This window comes from Aegilops tauschii, chromosome 4 (assembly GCF_002575655.3).
Source record: "Aegilops tauschii subsp. strangulata cultivar AL8/78 chromosome 4, Aet v6.0, whole genome shotgun sequence".
NCBI lineage: Eukaryota > Viridiplantae > Streptophyta > Magnoliopsida > Poales > Poaceae > Aegilops > Aegilops tauschii.
Window position 1 is genome coordinate 58,288,401 of NC_053038.3, and position 17,007 is coordinate 58,305,407.

Sequence of the window (17,007 nt, forward strand, 5' to 3'; positions counted from 1 at the left end):
ACTGGATTTTTGCCACCGTAGGCTTGTTGAATCACTACGGTCGTATGAGTGTGGGGAAAGTGTGGCAAATGATCACTGGTAATTTGTTAGAAGGCGGTAAAACTCTTCCCGACCACACCAAAATGACACTCCCTTCGATCCATAATAATGTTGCAGTTTTGAACTACCTTGGTTCAAAGTTGCGTCACTTATTTTGGATCTGAGGGAGAAGTGCATGGATGAACCCGGGTACATATGAACCCACTTTAGAAAACACATTTCTAAATCATAGATTGTTTTTGAAAAAAGTTGCACGGGTACGTCTCCATGTTCTATGTGCGTGCATAAAGTTTCACGGAAAAATAACTTTTTGTGGTCTGTACAAAAAAGACAAAAAATTATGTCGTGGAACACTATTTAGAAGCACTGAAATTTGTCTTTTTTGCGGAGACAAAACAAAAATACATTTTTTCATAAAATTTTGTGCTGCGCACACACATTTGCGAACATGCACGCATGATATTTTCTTTTGAATTTTTTTTACATTTTAAAATGTGCTTAAAATGCATTTTTTTAAGTGGGTGCATATGCCCATGGGTCCAGGGGTGCCCTCTCTCTGAGGGAGTACATTCTTTCTGATATACCCGAGTACGACGTGTTCATTTTGTATTATATTTGTGTAGAAGATAGTCCGAGCTGAGTAAGCCCTGATGTCCAAAGAAGCTAAAACTAAGCAATAACCCAGCTCCAAACCAAGATTTGAGAAGCTGACACGTTGTTATCGGCCACCACTTTTGGATTCTCAATCAAATGCCGTCACGCTGGAGATGGAACGCGAGACTCGTGAGACACCCTGGCGCGTCACGTACGTCGCCGACCTCGTCACGGCACGCGTCCTCACCGCCGCCGCCGGCAAGATCGTCCTCCGGCACGGCGCGCTTCGTATGGTCCTGGTTGACACGCGTGGCGTGACGGTGGATGCGCGATATCTACACGAGGGGGAGTACATCGAGCCGGATCAGATCATTTCCTTCCCGTGTCACCGGGCTAGGGTTGACAGTGCGCCATGCACGGAGATGCGGGAGGTGGGGACATGCATGCCGGTGGGGGAGGGGAGGAGCCATGCAGCGGTCGAATGTGGTACATCTGGCAGCACGAGAGAGGTGGATCCATGGCGGTCTCACCGCCACAGCGGGCCCAGATCTGACCAGGGGGAGACCGCGGGACGCGGAGAGGGAGCAGACGCATCATATCCCCCACCCCCACCTACCTCCATTATTGAGAGCCGCAGCTCGCATCTCGCTCCGCTTTTCGGGCACCTATGGGAGAAAACTAGGGTTTGCCATTCCTCTTCTCCCCCCTCGCGAGATTCCTTCGGGTGGTGGCGTGGCAAGGTGGGCGGCGACGAGCGTTCGTTCGCTCACGTGGTGGGTGCTCGCGCGCGCGGGCGCGGTGCTTCATCCGCATCGATGGGGGATCGTGGGGGAGGCAGATCTGGCGGATGGCGCGACTCCTCGACGCGCGGTGGATTCGGCGGGGGACGCAAGACGGCGCAGGCGAATCCCTCTCGCCACATGGTGTGGCAACGCCCAGATCCGCCGCCGCCACCATCTGGAGGGGCCAGATCTGGCGGAGGTACTGAAGATCGATGGGAGGCTGCGGCAAGGGCGATGGGTGGAGACGCCAAGGCACGGGCGAATACGACGACGTCGACGGCTCAGACGGCTTCATCGGCAGCGGTGGGTGCTCCAGATCCAGCTGCCAAGGTCAACGACAAGCTCTGCCTCAACTGCAACCTCCCAGGTCACTTTGCTCCTCGCTGCCCTACTGTTCGTTGTGAGAAATGCAATAAGCTTGGGCATATGGCGTAGTTGTGTCAAACTCTGAGGCCGTGGGAATGCGTACCTTTTCTGTGTGGTTTCCAATCCCCTGGGCAGGGCTTTTTTTATATCCCTGATTTGTGTGTTGCTAAGAAGAATGAGAAAATGAACAATGTAGTGATTTCTATTGTGGAGGGGAGTGCCACAGCTAAAGAAATTGAATCTGAGTTTAATGGCTTCTTTGCTCATAAGCCTGGTAAAAAGAAATGGAGCTGTAGAGCTCGTCCCATTGGTCATAATCAATTTATGATGAGATTTCCTAATGCTAGTGAGGTGGAGAGGGCATGTTGCTATGGGAAACGTCTACCTGTGAAAGATGGGGCTGCTGTGGTCAACTTAAAGCCCTGGTAAGCTTCTGTTGGTGCTAAAAGGGAAATGGAAAAAGCATGGGTTAGAGTTAGTAATATTCCTTTAGAGAAAAGATGTTCTGAACATCTTGCATATGCAGGAGGGTTAGTAGGTATCACTCTTGAGGTGGATGAATCTACTCTGCATAAACCTGAGTACGTTAGAATTCTTCTTGGATGTAGAGAGGTGAAAAAAATCCCCCCACTGCTGAGGGCATGTTGGGGGAACAATTCTGACTTTTATTATGAGGTTGAAAAAATTGTGATGGCCGGAGGAGAGAAAAATCAGGCCTCTGTCACTGTGGACAGCAGTGCATCACCCTCTTTCTCAAAGAAAGCCAGGATGAATTCATATCCTGCTTCTTCTGATGGGCAAGGGGAAACCAGTGCATCTGTGATGGGAAATTTCTCTTCTCAAAACTATGATAAGGGGTCACAAAGATTATCTGCAGTAGCTGAAAGTGAGGAGGAGGGGGAAAGCGATGAGGGAAATCATACTGAGCTTCTGCTCGAATCTATGGCCAGAGAATATGCAGCTGAGAAAATGTCTTATTCTGAATCACCAGCTGAAAAATCTTATGAGGAAAAAACTGATGAGATATCAGGGGATGAGATGGAAAGGTCTCCTTGTGTTGCTGGCAATATGAAAAAAGGTGCTTGGGATATTATCCAAACTCCTATTCCTCCATCTTCGATGTTTATGCAATATGTTGATGACTCTTATGGAGAAAAATTTCCTCCCTTGTCAGATTATGTGGTGTGGCCATCTCTGCCTCATATTGTGCCTCTTGATGAAGGGTCCACTGAAGGGGGGATAGTCACAGTGTTTACACTGTTGAATCGCCTTCTGGATCGCCAATGCATGAAAATATGGCTCCTAAAGGGCAGGCTTCGCGCAGACAGTTTCAGAAACTGGAGTGTGTGGAGGAGACGGCCACCAACAGACTAAAGAAGCGCGATGCTGAAGGTAAAAAATATCCCACTTGAATAATCAATTCTCTGTATTGGATGATAGTGCTATTGTTGCTCGGGCTGCTATGATGGGGGTGCATAGTCCTGATGATAGCTTTGACACGATAGATATTTTGCGTGAATTAGAAGTATCTAGAAACCTGTTACATGATAAGAGGGTTGAAACTAACACTCCTCCTATTACTATTAATGATGGACTGGGTAATGATATCCCCTTATTATTAACTTGGGATAATGAAAATGTAGACGATGATGAGCCTTATATCCTGGTACAGTCTAGACAAAAAAGGAAACATGCTCAACAGAGGAAAAAAGTGAAGGTCCTGTCCCCTCATGATATGGACAGACCTGTAACGAGGACTCAGATAAATAATAAGGATGGTAAGTCTGCCCTGAATCCTGGTAGACCTACTAGGGAGAGGGGGAAACCTGCAAGATATAAATGATAGGACTATTATGGAACTGTAGGAGGGCAGGCAAGAAAGGCATGTCTACCTGCCTCATTGATATCATTAATGCCAATGATGTGGATTTTATTGGTCTGCAAGAGACTATGAAAAAATCATATAATCCTTCCTATTTTAGGAAATTGGACCCTGAAGGTAAATTTAAATGGGAATGGATTCCTTCCAAGGGTAAATTAGGAGGTATTTTGGGTGGTGTCAATAAAGACAAATTTGATCTTATCAATGTTAAACATGGGAAATATGTCCTTCAAATGAATCTTTTTGATAAAGGTAAGAAATGCAACTGGGCCCTGCTAGTGGTGTATGGAGCAGCTCAGGATGAAAATAAACCAGAATTCATTGCAGAACTGTCTAGTATGTGCAATAGTACCCACATTCCTTATTTGGTGGGAGGAGAATTTAATATCCTTAGGCACAGTGGAGAGAAGAACAAGAAAACCCCCATGTCCCATTTTTCTGAGGTGTTCAATTCAGTCATCCACCTTCTGGGGCTTAGAGAGATCAGTATGTCAGGAGGGTGTTATACCTGGTCTAACAAGCAGGAGAATCCTACCCTGGAGAAGTTGGATAGGATATTAATGTCATCTGACTGGGAGGACTTGTATCCTCTTGTTTCAGTTAGTAAGCTAGTGAGGGAGTTATCTGACCATAATCCTTTGTTGTTGAATGGGGGTTTGGCCTCCTCTAGAGCACCAGGTAATAGGTGCTTTAAGTTTGACAACAATTGGCTTAATAACCCAGAGTTTTTGCCTCTGGTTGCTGAAATTTGGTCGAGACCTGTATATACCGAGGACCCTATTGACACTCTGAACATAAAACTGAAGAGAATTAAAACATTCTTTAAAGGGTGGGGCTCCAATATTTTTGGGCACAACAAGATCAGAAGAAACATCATTAAGCTCGAACTGCAAGAGCTGGAAGGGCTTGAGGAGACTGTTAGGTTATGTGGACAGGTCTATACCAGAAAACTGGAAATTTTGCTAGAGCTCAATAACATGTATGTGGAGGAAGAGCTGTATTGGCATCAATTCTCTACTCAGAGATGGCTCCTGAAAGGAGATAACAATACTAATTTTTTCCATAAGGTAGCAAATGGCCGCCGGAGGAAAAATTCCATGATCTCACTGGAGTATGGTGCGATCATTGTTGAAGGGACTAAGAACCTCCTGGCGCATGCTACTGAATATTATAAGAATCTCTTCGGACTAGCCCCTGGTAACCTTTGTCATATTGATGAAAATCTTTGGTCCCATGAGGAAAGGATATCTTCTGAAGACAATGATGAACTGACTAAACCCTTCTCTATTGAGGAAATTAAAAAATCCCTATTCGACATGAAATCTAACCGGGCACCTGGGCCCGATAATATTCCGGTTGAATTTTATCAACATTGCTGGGAGGTCGTAGCTCCAGACCTATTTGCTCTGTTTGAATGCTTCTATGAGGGGAAACTGGATGTGCAAAGGTTGAACTATGGCATTATTACCTTATTGCCTAAGTCGACTGATGCTAGTAGAATACAACAATACAGACCAATTTGTTTATTGCGTTGTCCGTACAAACTTATTACCAAGGTCATGGACCTTAGGGCTGTAAAATATGCACATAAACTGTTTAGCATACAGCAAAATGCTTTTATCAAGGGGAGGCATATAGTAGATGGCATTTTATCCCTACATGAGATTATGCACTACACTCATATCAAAAAACAAAAAGGAGTGATTCTCAAACTTGACTTTGAGAAGGCCTATGACAAAGTCAATTGGGACTTTTTGCTAGAATGTCATGTTAAACGTGGTTTTAACCAAAAATGGTGTGGATGGGTAAATCAGATCCTAAGGAATGGGACGGTTAGTGTTAAGATCAATGATGAGTTAGGACCATATATACAGAGTGCTAAAGGGGTCAGACAAGGTGATCCACACGCTCCGTTCCTGTTTAATCTTGCGGCAGAATGCCTAACTAAGATGATGACCTCGGCCCAGAAAAATGGCCTCGTCAAAGGGTTGGCTTCTGATCTTATAAAGGATGGAGTGTGGATTTTGCAATATGCAGATGATACTGTCATTTGCTTCGAGCATGATATAGATAAAGCTGTTAATGTGAAACTATTGCTTTATTTGTTTGAACTAGTCCTGGCCATGGGCAGCCCGGCCCGACCCGGCCCGAAAAAGCCCGACCCGGCCCAGCCCGACACCGCTCCCGGGCCGGGCTCGGGCCTAGATTTTGAGCGCGAAGACCGGGCCGGGCCAGGCCCGGGCCCATCGTTTTCGCGATTTCCTGAAGGACGGGCCGGGCCGGCCCGAAGCCGGACGGGCTTTTACGTGTTCGGGTCGGGCTCGGGCCCAAAAAAACAGGCCCGACGGTCGGGTCGGGCCGGGCTCGGGCCTGGGTTTTTTGCGTCGGGCTTGGCTAGGCCCGGCCCGGCCCGAGGTATGGCCAGGTATAGTTTGAACTCATGTCCGGATTGAAAATTAATTTCGACAAGAGTGAAATTATTGTTATAGGAGGGGATAATGAGACTGATGCAGTATATGCTGAGATGTTTGGGTGTCAGCTGGGTTCTTTACCTATGAAATACCTGGGTACACCGATCTCCTACTCCACTTTGAAGAATATAGAGTTGGATTTCCTCGATGCTAAGATGATAAAAAAAACTAGATGCCTGGATAGCCTATGCAGCTTCATCTAGAGCTAGGCTCACCTTGTTAGGTTCGAGCTTGGATGGGATCCCTTCTTATCTTATGTCTATGTTCTTGTTCAACAAGACTTTTATTGATAAACTGGATAAACACCGGAGAAGATTTTTCTGGAAAAGAAAGAACAAAAAACGTGCTTATCATATGGTGAAATGGGCTAGAGTTTGCCGGTCCAAAAGAATAGGTGGGCTGGGGATCAGGGACCTTCATAAGCAGAACATTAGTCTGTTAACTAAGTGGTGGTGGAAGCTTGAAACTAAAGATGGGTTGTGGCAACAAATTATTCGGGCCAGATATTTCAAAAACAAAACTGTGGCTAATATTCGTAGTCATTTTTCGGATTCCCCTTGCTGGAAAGCGATTATGAAAGTTAAGGAGACATATATGACAGGAAGGGCTGTCAAGATTAACAGTGGTAACTTGGCTAGGGTTTGGCATGACCCATGGTTAGATGTTGCGCCCTTGTGTGAAAAATTCCCTATCCTGTTCAGCATATGTCAGGATCAGGATGGGACTATTGCTGATTTTGTGGCAAAAAACTACAAGCTGGGCTTCAGGCGCAGGTTGTTTGGGGAGGTTAATGATCAGTGGGAGTGGGTGGTATCTGAGGCAAAAAAATATGCTTTAAACACTACCCCTGAGACTGTGTTTTGGAATCTCTGCAAGAACAAAAGATTTACCACTAAATCTGTGTATGAATGGTTGGAGAGGGATTTAGCTGGTCCTAACTATAAGTGGATCTGGAAAGCTAGTATCCCATTGAAAATCAAAATATTTCTGTGGCAGCTATTTCAAAATGCTCTGCTTACTCGGGATAATTTGCGGAAGAGGAATTGGCCCGGGAATCCTGTTTGCTCTTTCTGCACTAACATAGAAACTGCAAACCATCTATTCTTTACATGTCCTCTTGCTCGAACAGTCTGGGGGACCCTGGGGCTCACGGCTGGAGCATCCTGTTGCCCACGGTCTCTATGGCAAAGTTGGGCGTGGTTATATAAATTTTTCCCAGGTGGAAAAAAGTTCTACATGATGATTATTGCTGCTTTGTGTTGGGGGATCTGGTGTCTTCGAAATAAAGTCACTTTTAACAAATATAATGCTCGTACTCCACTTGAGGTTGTTTTCCGTGCATGCTCTTTTATGTTGTATTGGGCAGGACTGGTGAAAGAAGAAGATAGGTCGAAGTTTCAGGCGGGCGTGAAGAGAATGGCGTATGCGGCAGCAGCTCTGGCGGACAGGTCTCACTCGCGAGGTGTGATGCTTTTGAAGGATGGAGATGGGATCCAGATCGGCTAACCTGCTCGTTTTCCAGTCCACTGGGGTTTGATGCCCGTCCTGGAGTGATCTATGATTTTGGAGGATTATCTCTTTATGCCCTGAGTAGGCTATGTAGCCTCTCAGATTTCGCACTATTATCTTTTGTGGTTAGGGTAGTGGCTAGTCAGTGTCGTCAGGTTTTCGTCCCATGGCGGTTGATCCGTTTTAGGGTCTTCTTGCGGTGGGTTTTCTGTCGATGCTCCAGCTCGCTCCTCCCCTTTCAGTCTTTTTTTGGGTTGTTGTCTTGGAAAACTACTGGAACACTGTATTTCCGTTGATTGCAAAATTAATTGAAAGGGGTGCGAGCCCGGTTGAAAAAAAAATGCCATCACAATTCATAAAGATCAAACTAGCTTTCTCGTCGTACAAGTCTTCAACCCTGATCCACATTAAATTGAACTTCAACATATAATATGAACCCTGATTTCCACTGAAAAGGAAAGGGGAAGGTGCCGATATCGGAAACCATCCATATGAACCGATCTAGTATAAAAACATGTCAATATCAGTGATACAGATCGTTACACAAAGGCTGAATAAATTTCGAAGGCAATGTATGTTGGTTGTTGTTGGTTTCAATGTTAGTGTCTTTCCACAGCTTGAGTGAGCTACTACCCAGCTCATCCTCCTCCAATGGCGGGCCTTCGCTTATGGGAATGGAGCAGGCAGGTCCTCTTGTCCACACCATCGTCGTCTCGGCCCACGATCTAGCTATCAGTGCCATCATCTGACGGGAACCTCTGAAAAAACATTTGGAACCAGTCATCAACCGTCCCGATCTTTGACAAGGAGGTAAGCCGATCGATAAATTCTGCCCGGGGGGGACGGAATATGAACCAAAGAAATTGACAATTTTTTAGCCCGGGAAAACGCAAGATGAACCAATGAAATTGAAACGGAATATGAACCAAAGAATTTCTACCGGGGGAAAGGAATATTTGGGTCGACGCATCAACGGTAGGAGGCGCCCATGCCTGCTTCTCCGGCTAGTCTCGATGGACAAGGAGAGGCACAACCCCGTGGCTAACTGACGGTTGTCGCCGAGCACGCTCGCACGACAACATGTCCATGGTCTTCAACGCTGCTCCGCCTAGCGGAGTCCCGATTACCGCCAACGACCATCGCACCCGCGAGGAGAGGTACCTCACCGCTCGCGGGCACCACTTGGACCCAGCCCACCGTCATCTACCCAAAGCGGGACTTTCGACCCGCCTAGGGCCCCAATCTGATCTGCACGAGAACGAGCCCTAGTTCTTCGCCATCTCTGCCGCACGAACACCGCACCGCCGGCCCAAACCCAGGAGAAGGGAGGAGCCACCACCATCCGCCCACGCGTGCTTCTCCACCTACTCTGGATGGACCGTGGGAGACACAACCCTGTGGCTACCAACGGTCGTCGCCGAGCACACTCGCGTGATGCCAATGCCCGTGGTCTTCGACGCTGCTCTGCTGACAAATTAGGGGAGTCCCGATCACAACCATCAACCACCGCACCTACGAGGAGAGAAACCTCATCATCCGCGGGCACCACCAGTACCGAGCCCATCATCACCTACCCGGAGTGGGAGTTTCGGCCTGTCTCGGGCCCCAATTTGATCAGCCCGAGCACGAGCCCCATGTCCTGACCATCTCCGTGGTGCGAACACCGCGCCGCCGGCCCGAACCCAGGAGAAGGGAGGAGCCATCACCATCCGTACCCCTGCCACGCCACGGTTTAGCACATGCCCTACTACTACTTTGCATATATATTCAGTCTTTTTTTCGAATGATCTACAGCTGGACGCCTCAATCCATCCCTCATACGCCCGCGGACGCGCCCGGTCAGTGATCGGACATGAGAGAGAAGGAAAAACGTGACCCAGCCGGATCCCTCATATCATCCCTATAAGTTCGGGCTGCCCGCGAACCCACATATCCATCTCAAATATGGGGAGGATATGAGGGCTCGCGGATGCGTCCGGGCATTCCGCCACATAGGACGTGGCCCCACCCCAGACCACATTTTGTCTTTTTTTTATTCATTCTTTTATTTCTCTCTCTTCATCTCTATTAATCACGTGCAAGTGATTGGACATATGAGAAGAAAAATGAGGACTATGGCTGCGTGGATGAATAAATAGGGGCTTAGAACGGACACGCCCAGTCTCTGATCAGGCGCGTCCGCGGACATTTAAGGGATCATATTTGCTATGTTAGGTTGCAGATGCCCTTAGCGTACGTGTGATGGCCAAAGTGCACTTCTCGAACGATTAGTCTATGTTCAGGAAGATAGCTAGTTCACATACTCACATACTGGTGAGTACTCGGCTATTTGTGATTTTTTATTTGATGCAAGTTAATTTTTCATATTAAATCCATCCATCTCGCCTCAAGTAGCCACCGCCTCCTTTCTCAAGTTTAGGTTTTCTCTGCCTCCCGCCGCCGTCGCCGGTCCGCCTCGTTTTTTGTGGCCTTAGGGCCATGGAGGCATGATGGATTCTGGCCCTTGTGGTGGGAGGACTTCGTTTTTAGATGCTACTTTATGTTTTGTGGGATTTGTGTCCTATTCAGGAAGGTGAGACATCGGCGGCTCTCTGGAGATGGAATAAGGTCCCCGCCTCCCCCGTCTAGCCCCCGTTCTAGTGGTTTGTCTAGCATCATCAGTGGGCGTGTAGAGATGTGTCTCCGGCGGATCTATCTTTAGGGTATCTGCTCGGATCTGTTTGTCTTTCGTCTACTTTCGTGTGTTTTCAGGTTGGATCCTTTCGATCTACGCTACTCTTCAGCGGCGACAATTGTTGTTCTGATGCGCTGGTCCTATGTGGCCTTAGCACGATGACCTCCCGACTGTTTACTACAATGTATGTTGTCTAAGAATTTCGAATCCAAAATTTGAAACATAACTAGAAAACAAAAATGACAAGTTCGACATTGAATAGTACATGAAATAAGTTTGGCTTTTAGATTTGGCCCATTATCACAATGATGTCAAATATGTCATTTTTTATCTCAAGCAATGTTTCAGATTTTCATATGAAATTTTGTGACAACATACATCGATGTTGTGTTAGCTTATCTTTTAGACTTTTGCAAACATTTTAAAATTATATGCTTGGGTTATGAAGACGGTGACCTTAGATATTACTTAAATAATATGCTTGATGTGAGGTGAAGGTTATCATACCATGGCTCTAGGAGTCGAGATGCCTCACAAGACAACGATGGCAAGGCTGGTTTGGATTGCACATTTTGCTTGCGTCTTTGCTGGTTGCTCAACAGTTGCTCAACTCAAGGACATGCCCGTACGTTTGGGTGACCGAAGACCGCACGCACCACGCAGCAGAGCAGAGGCAGCCAGCCCCTCCGCCTGCCGGCAGATTTTGCGTCGTCAGGCATGCGTGCTGCCTGAACATGCCGATGCGATCATAGTGGTTCGGATGAGGTTGGGTTCCCAATGTTTGACCTGAATTCAGCAACGAGGACTCTCACGTATTTCTCGAAAGAAAAAAAAGAGGACTCTCACGTATCGCCCTGATTCAACCTCTCCGGGAAACTCTTGATGGACACACACAACGCAAACACTGCCAAATTAATTATTGCCAAAAAAAAAAGTGGTCCAGAACTGTGCAATGAAGAATGGGTCTCAAAGATTGTCAGGAGGGTCGACAATGCTACGGTCGATGGATCATGGATGTGACCAGTCCAAAAGGACGCAAAGTGACGTTTGAACAATTATTAAAAGAGTTACTAAAACCCAATCTGCTGCTATCGAATAAGCACTACTACGTATATACGTTAATAATAATCACATTATTCTGGCAGAGATCAAACTGTCTGTTTGGGCTCACTGCCTTGTGCCAAGCGGCCCGGCCCGGCACGGCCCAGCCGATCGTAATCGTGCCTGGCATGGCCTGGCCCGCCGTGGCATGATTATTAGCTGGGCCGTGCCGTGCCGGCCCATGGGCTGCCCCTCCAGCCCAGAAGCCATGCGGGCCGGCCTGCTAGGCTGTTTTGGGGCCAAATTCAGCCTATTAGGCTATTTTTTCAGCCATATATATATATATATATATATATATATATATATATATAAATTCCTAAATAAGAATAGAATAAATAAAATGGTTGTGTCATGCCGGCCCGCATGCTCAGCCTTCAGGCCCAGGCACGGCCCCTAGCATGACGCGTGCTAGGCCTGGCCTATTTAGCACGTGTCGTGACGTGCCGTGCCGTGCGGGCGTGCTACCGGGCCGGCCCAGCTATCCCAGCCCGTTTGGCCAGCTTTGCTCCGGGGATCCAACACCTCTGCTTCTCTATAAAACACCGCTAGCTGTAGCACGCGAAAAAACATCGCGAGAGCTATTCCTCGCTTACCATGAGCTCTAAGGTAGTCTCGCCTCTGGTGCCTAGTGTCTTGTGCCAACCCAGTATTGTAGTACCGGTTTCCTCTGTTTCCGCCGTTTTGCATCGGTTTTTCTTAGTTTTTTTCCTTTTCTTTTTATTTTGTTTTTTGTGTCTGTTTTCTTTGTTTCTCTTCTTTGGCTTCCTTTGGGTTATTTTCTTTGTCTTTTTTAACACATCTCTATTTCTTCAATGCATATTGTAAATTTCTATTATACACTCGTACAAAAAATGATACACGTTGAACTTTTTGAAGCACATGACGTACATATTTTTGAATATGTGTTAAAAATTCGGACACACATACATTTCTTTAAATGGCATGAAACATTTTTTTAAACTACGCCGATATTTTCTTATATTGTAAAAGCATTTTTTTATAAATCACGAACATATTTTTGTAACACTTATTTTAAATGTCATGGTACAGTCTTTTTAATGGTACAGAATATTTTTCTCGAATTAAGAAAATATTTTTGCATTATATAGACATTTTTTAAAATGTCCAGAACAATTTTTTGAAACATGTGAACATTTTTAAAATATCACGCACATTTTTTATGCTATCAATATTTCTTTAAAGTTGTAAGAACAATTTTGCAACACGAATATCTTTTTTGAACATGCTATGAACTTTTGATAAATGTAAGTAAAATAATTTTCTATTTATAAATGTAAGTAAAAGTAATAAAATAAAAAATAAAAATAAAAAAATGTGCGCCAGAGAGCCAGCGTTGCTCCCGCGCCGGGTCGGCCCATTTAGGGGGCGCCTGAGGCGAGCTTCCGCTTCATCTGGCAGTGAGCAAGGTATAGGCGCGCCCGAAGAACATACCTACGCCGAGCAGAGCCTCATGGGGACCATACTGGGCGATGCCTTGGTCTTCCCATGCAGAAACATAGTTATTTGGTCCAGTAAAATCAGTAAATAATGGGCCATAGGAAACAAGTTTCTTATTTGGCCTGGGCTAGCACTTTGATCTTAGCAATTAACCCCTCCTAGTCATGCTCTATGCACCCCTCAAAAGAAAAGACATGCTCTATGCGTGCAATTACATTTGCACATGTCTCGCAACAAATGTAGCAGTGAAGCAAATATTCCATCCTAGTAAGATACACAAATATTGCAAGAGAGTGTAATTTTTAGAATCGTGTTGCCTATGGATGCTTCCCATTTCGAGATGGGCAGCCGCGGGATATGTGGAAATAGAGATTAAGAGGCGGAACAGGTTTTACCGGGCAAAAAGTCGTGTTAGTATAGCATGTGCTATGGTTTTTGTAATTCCCGTACCAAACAAAGTCTAGTCCTGACCAATGCCATGATCGGTTCGATTGTATATCTTGGAGCTCGTTTTCGTGGACTGTTTTGAATTGGTCTTGTTCACACCGACCGGTTGAGCAATTTTTCTCATGTTTGACCATTTGTGCATAGGATTAGTAGGAAATGTTTTAGTATTGGTTTCTAGCATTGGTCTTGAATAGAAATCTATCGGTGAAAAGGTACCATAGTCTTGCCAAGCTTTATTCGTACTTCCTCACTCTGAGCTTTATTCGTACTTCCTCACTCTGGATATACCCCGCGGTATGACCCGGCCGGAATTGGCGACTCACTAGTGACCCGTCCGGAGCTTGGCGATTCACAGATAACCTGCCTGATCTTGGCGACTCATTAGTAACCCGGCGGGCGGGTCAGATGGACAACAAGGCCCAAAGCCCAGAAGGCCAGCTCACGTTATGATGGGCCGGATTAAAAGGAAAGGGATGACGAATATTTCCTTTACGAGGAAGCAAGACCCGGACTTGTAATCAACTTGTAAGAGAAGATAGACTAGTTGTAGTCCTATTAGGACTCCGCATGTAACCCGCCCCTCTAACTTATATAAGGAGGGGCAGGGCATCCCAAAGAGGGACAAGTAACAAGAAACAATCTCTAGGGCTAGACACCGAGAGCCGGTTCCCGGCGACTCTCCCGTGATCATAATGAGACCTAGCCTCAAACAGCATGTAGGGTTGTTACCGGATGATGTTTCCCGGGGCCCGAAGCTGTCTAAATCCTTGTCTTGTGTTGCGTCTCTCGATTCCGCTCAACCCCTCTCAAGCTACCACATAGATGCGTTGGCCTCACGACTAAGTCCTGACACTAAGGACATCTGACGTGTTAATTCCACGACAGTTGACGCCCACCGTGGGGCAGGACGCACGGTGGTGTTGAGTTCTTGGAGGGATCTTTCTCAGGGGTTGAGGAAGTTCGCAATTATCTAGATGAAAAAGAGCCGGTCTGGAAAGATCCACATCAACATCAAGTTCATCTGTCCAGATTTATGATTTGTGAGATTAAAAGATTCTAAGAAAATTAGGGTTGCATTGGTTGTTGGTTGAGCCGCCGCAAGTCGTCGACACCACCTGGATGTTCCGCTACAACCGTTACGGCAAGCCGCGTGAGACTAACAAAAATTTCTATCTCTGCCGGGGCTGTTACCAGTTTTTTTGGCCGCAACAGTCAAACGCAGACAGACAGCGTACGCATAATCGTCTACTCGCGGGTTTAAAGCAAGTCCGAAGGTTACTCATGTTTTGACATCTCCAAATCAGTTTTCTAGCTTCTGTTTGCTACACGGAGAAGTAAACCTTCCAAGGGACAGATTCCTGGGCCATCATTACCATAAATTGATCTCAAGCAAGGCTTTCCGGGTGGTTTTGCTCACCAACTATTGCTCCTTGTTCCACGCCAACGCACAAGTGCATCAACTTGCAGAGCACGCGCCTGAAAGGGTTCATCAAAGAAAAAAGGAAAGAAGGGCCACGACCCGGAGGTTGAGGCGAAGGTGGACTTGAAAAATACACGACCCGGAAACGAACTGGGCCGCAGGCTCCGCCGTTCGCCTCCTGCCCTTGCGCCGAGTCACCTGAGCTGCCGTTGCCGCCTTGCGGATGTTCTTCTGCCGCGGCAGCGGCCGTGCATCGCCGGGTGCCCGTCCGAGTCGCCTATTACCCTGCCTCTGCTGCCATGACGCGCTCCACTTCTGGCAAGACGCCGCATCTTCCGTCAGAGTCGCCGGTGCCTCGCCGCACTCCCCTGTCAAGCAGCCGGCTCTCACCGCCAGGGACGCACCTAGGAGCCGCCACCTCCTCCATCGCGACTCCCCGCGTCGCTCTTTTCCGTGGATCACTTTGCTCCGACTTGCTGCTGCCGTTGGCTACCTGCACCGACCACCTGCTGGCTCCGAGCCGGACTGCGCCTCCCGAGGGGTTTCCTCGAGGCACCGTTCCCACCGCGTCCGATCGATCACTCCATCTCTTTGCGGGCCTCCTGATCCACCACATCGCATCAGCCGCCGGAGCTGAGCCGCCCCAGACTTGCGGCCTCTGCAGCGTGCTGCCTCACTTTGTGTGTGATCCGTCCACGCTGGCTCCGTCCTGCCCCGCCCCGCACGGCCGTACTCTCCCGCCGCCGTGGCTTGCCCCGTTGGGGTTACTACCACTGCTGGGGTCGCGCCAAGCCGCCCGGCCGTTTCATGTCGCCCTTGCCGTGACTCGCCTCCGCCTCTGCCGGGACACCAGCCCGCAGCCATACCAAAGCTGCCCCGGCCTCCTCTCGGACTCCAAATCGCCTCTAAGCCACCGGTGTGCCCGCCGGTTCGCAGATGGGGCCGCCCGTGTGCTCTTTCCATAATCCATGCGTCGGCTCGCACCGCGCCTCGGTTTCCACCGTTGATGCACCCCGGCCGTGAGCCGCTGTCGACGCGTCGTCCGAGAGCCGCCCCGCAGCCGCCGTTAAACCGCCGCACCACGAGCAGCGAATCGTGAGCTTCCACCTACAAATCCCCACGGCCTCGAGCCGCCGCCTCTGTGACCAGCCTCGCCACTACTGCTACCAGCAAGTAGCCTCCGCCCGCGACCCACTGTAACGGTTGCCATGCCGCGCCACCATCTCACCACCCCTACCGGGCCCGCGTGCGCCGGCTACTGCCGGGTCTGCCACCAAGTTGGTCTCGGCCAGCGCCTCTCAGCCGCAGAGCCGCCCGTTTTGCCGGGCCGCACTTGCCGCGAGCCGCCGACGCCCCTCTGCAGCTGTAGCACCAGCCTCAACCCGCCGTTGCTACAGTAACTACCTGGGTCTCTGCAGTATCAACGCTCGCTTCAGCTGTAGCCTGTCGCCGTGGCCACGACCCGCCACGGCCTTGTGCCACTTCAGACGCGCTCCGCCGCATGCCGCTGTTACTGGTTCATCTCCGTTCCAAGTTACTGCTGCATCCCACATAAGGCCAAGTACTGGTAGTACTTTGTCTGTTCAAAGGTTGAAATCACAGTACAAGACATCCTAGACAGATTCTAGCGGACATTTCATGTCTGCTGTTCAAAATACATCAGGTGATATCTATCCGTTTAAGTATATTTTATTAAACATATTGTTTTCATCAAGGAACAATTACTTTGGTCTGTATATTTTTATGTGCAGCAAAGGTGGTGCCATATTGTGCCTATGAAGTGTACGTCAGCACCATCACGCACCGGCGTCTGCGCCCGCTTACTGATGGAACAGGTGTGCGCAAGTCACCGCCCGTGCAGCTTAATCTACATCAACCCGCCGGAGCCGCGTTGAGCCGCCCTTGCCGTTTTGAGCCGCCGGGGTTATATTAAGTCGCCGGTCTGCCTGAGCCACCTCTGTCGCGATAAACGGATCATCCGTCGTCCAAACAAATCAAGCGATATCCATCCAAGTTTGTTTTATTAGCACATGTCGTTGTTGTCAAAGGACAAGTTTATCTTTGCCTTGGTCTGCAATATTGTTTATGCAGGGCAATTATTTATGATAAAAGGTGGTATTATACCGCGGAGATGGAGGCATGCCAACATCTTTTGAGCACAGATGGTCATCGTTACTCAACGGACTCCCGCACCGGCTTACAACGCCGTGGCCGTCTCTCGCGACCGTGCCGACTTACAATGTCGTGGCCGTCTCTTGCGACCA

General features: G+C 48.1%; 1 long non-coding RNA gene across 2 annotated transcripts; it reads left to right on the forward strand.

The window, feature by feature from the left end:
• The first annotated feature begins 943 nt into the window (after positions 1-943).
• On the forward strand, positions 944-8,028 carry LOC120962749 (uncharacterized). 2 transcript variants are annotated; one of them, XR_012181343.1, is made up of 4 exons: positions 944-2,206; positions 2,308-2,859; positions 2,956-3,173; positions 7,501-8,028. It is a non-coding gene; the product is annotated as an uncharacterized lncRNA (long non-coding RNA). The 2 variants fall into 2 exon arrangements; XR_012181342.1 differs by having other exon boundaries at positions 971-2,859; positions 7,501-8,019.
• Positions 8,029-17,007: the final 8,979 nt, after the last annotated feature.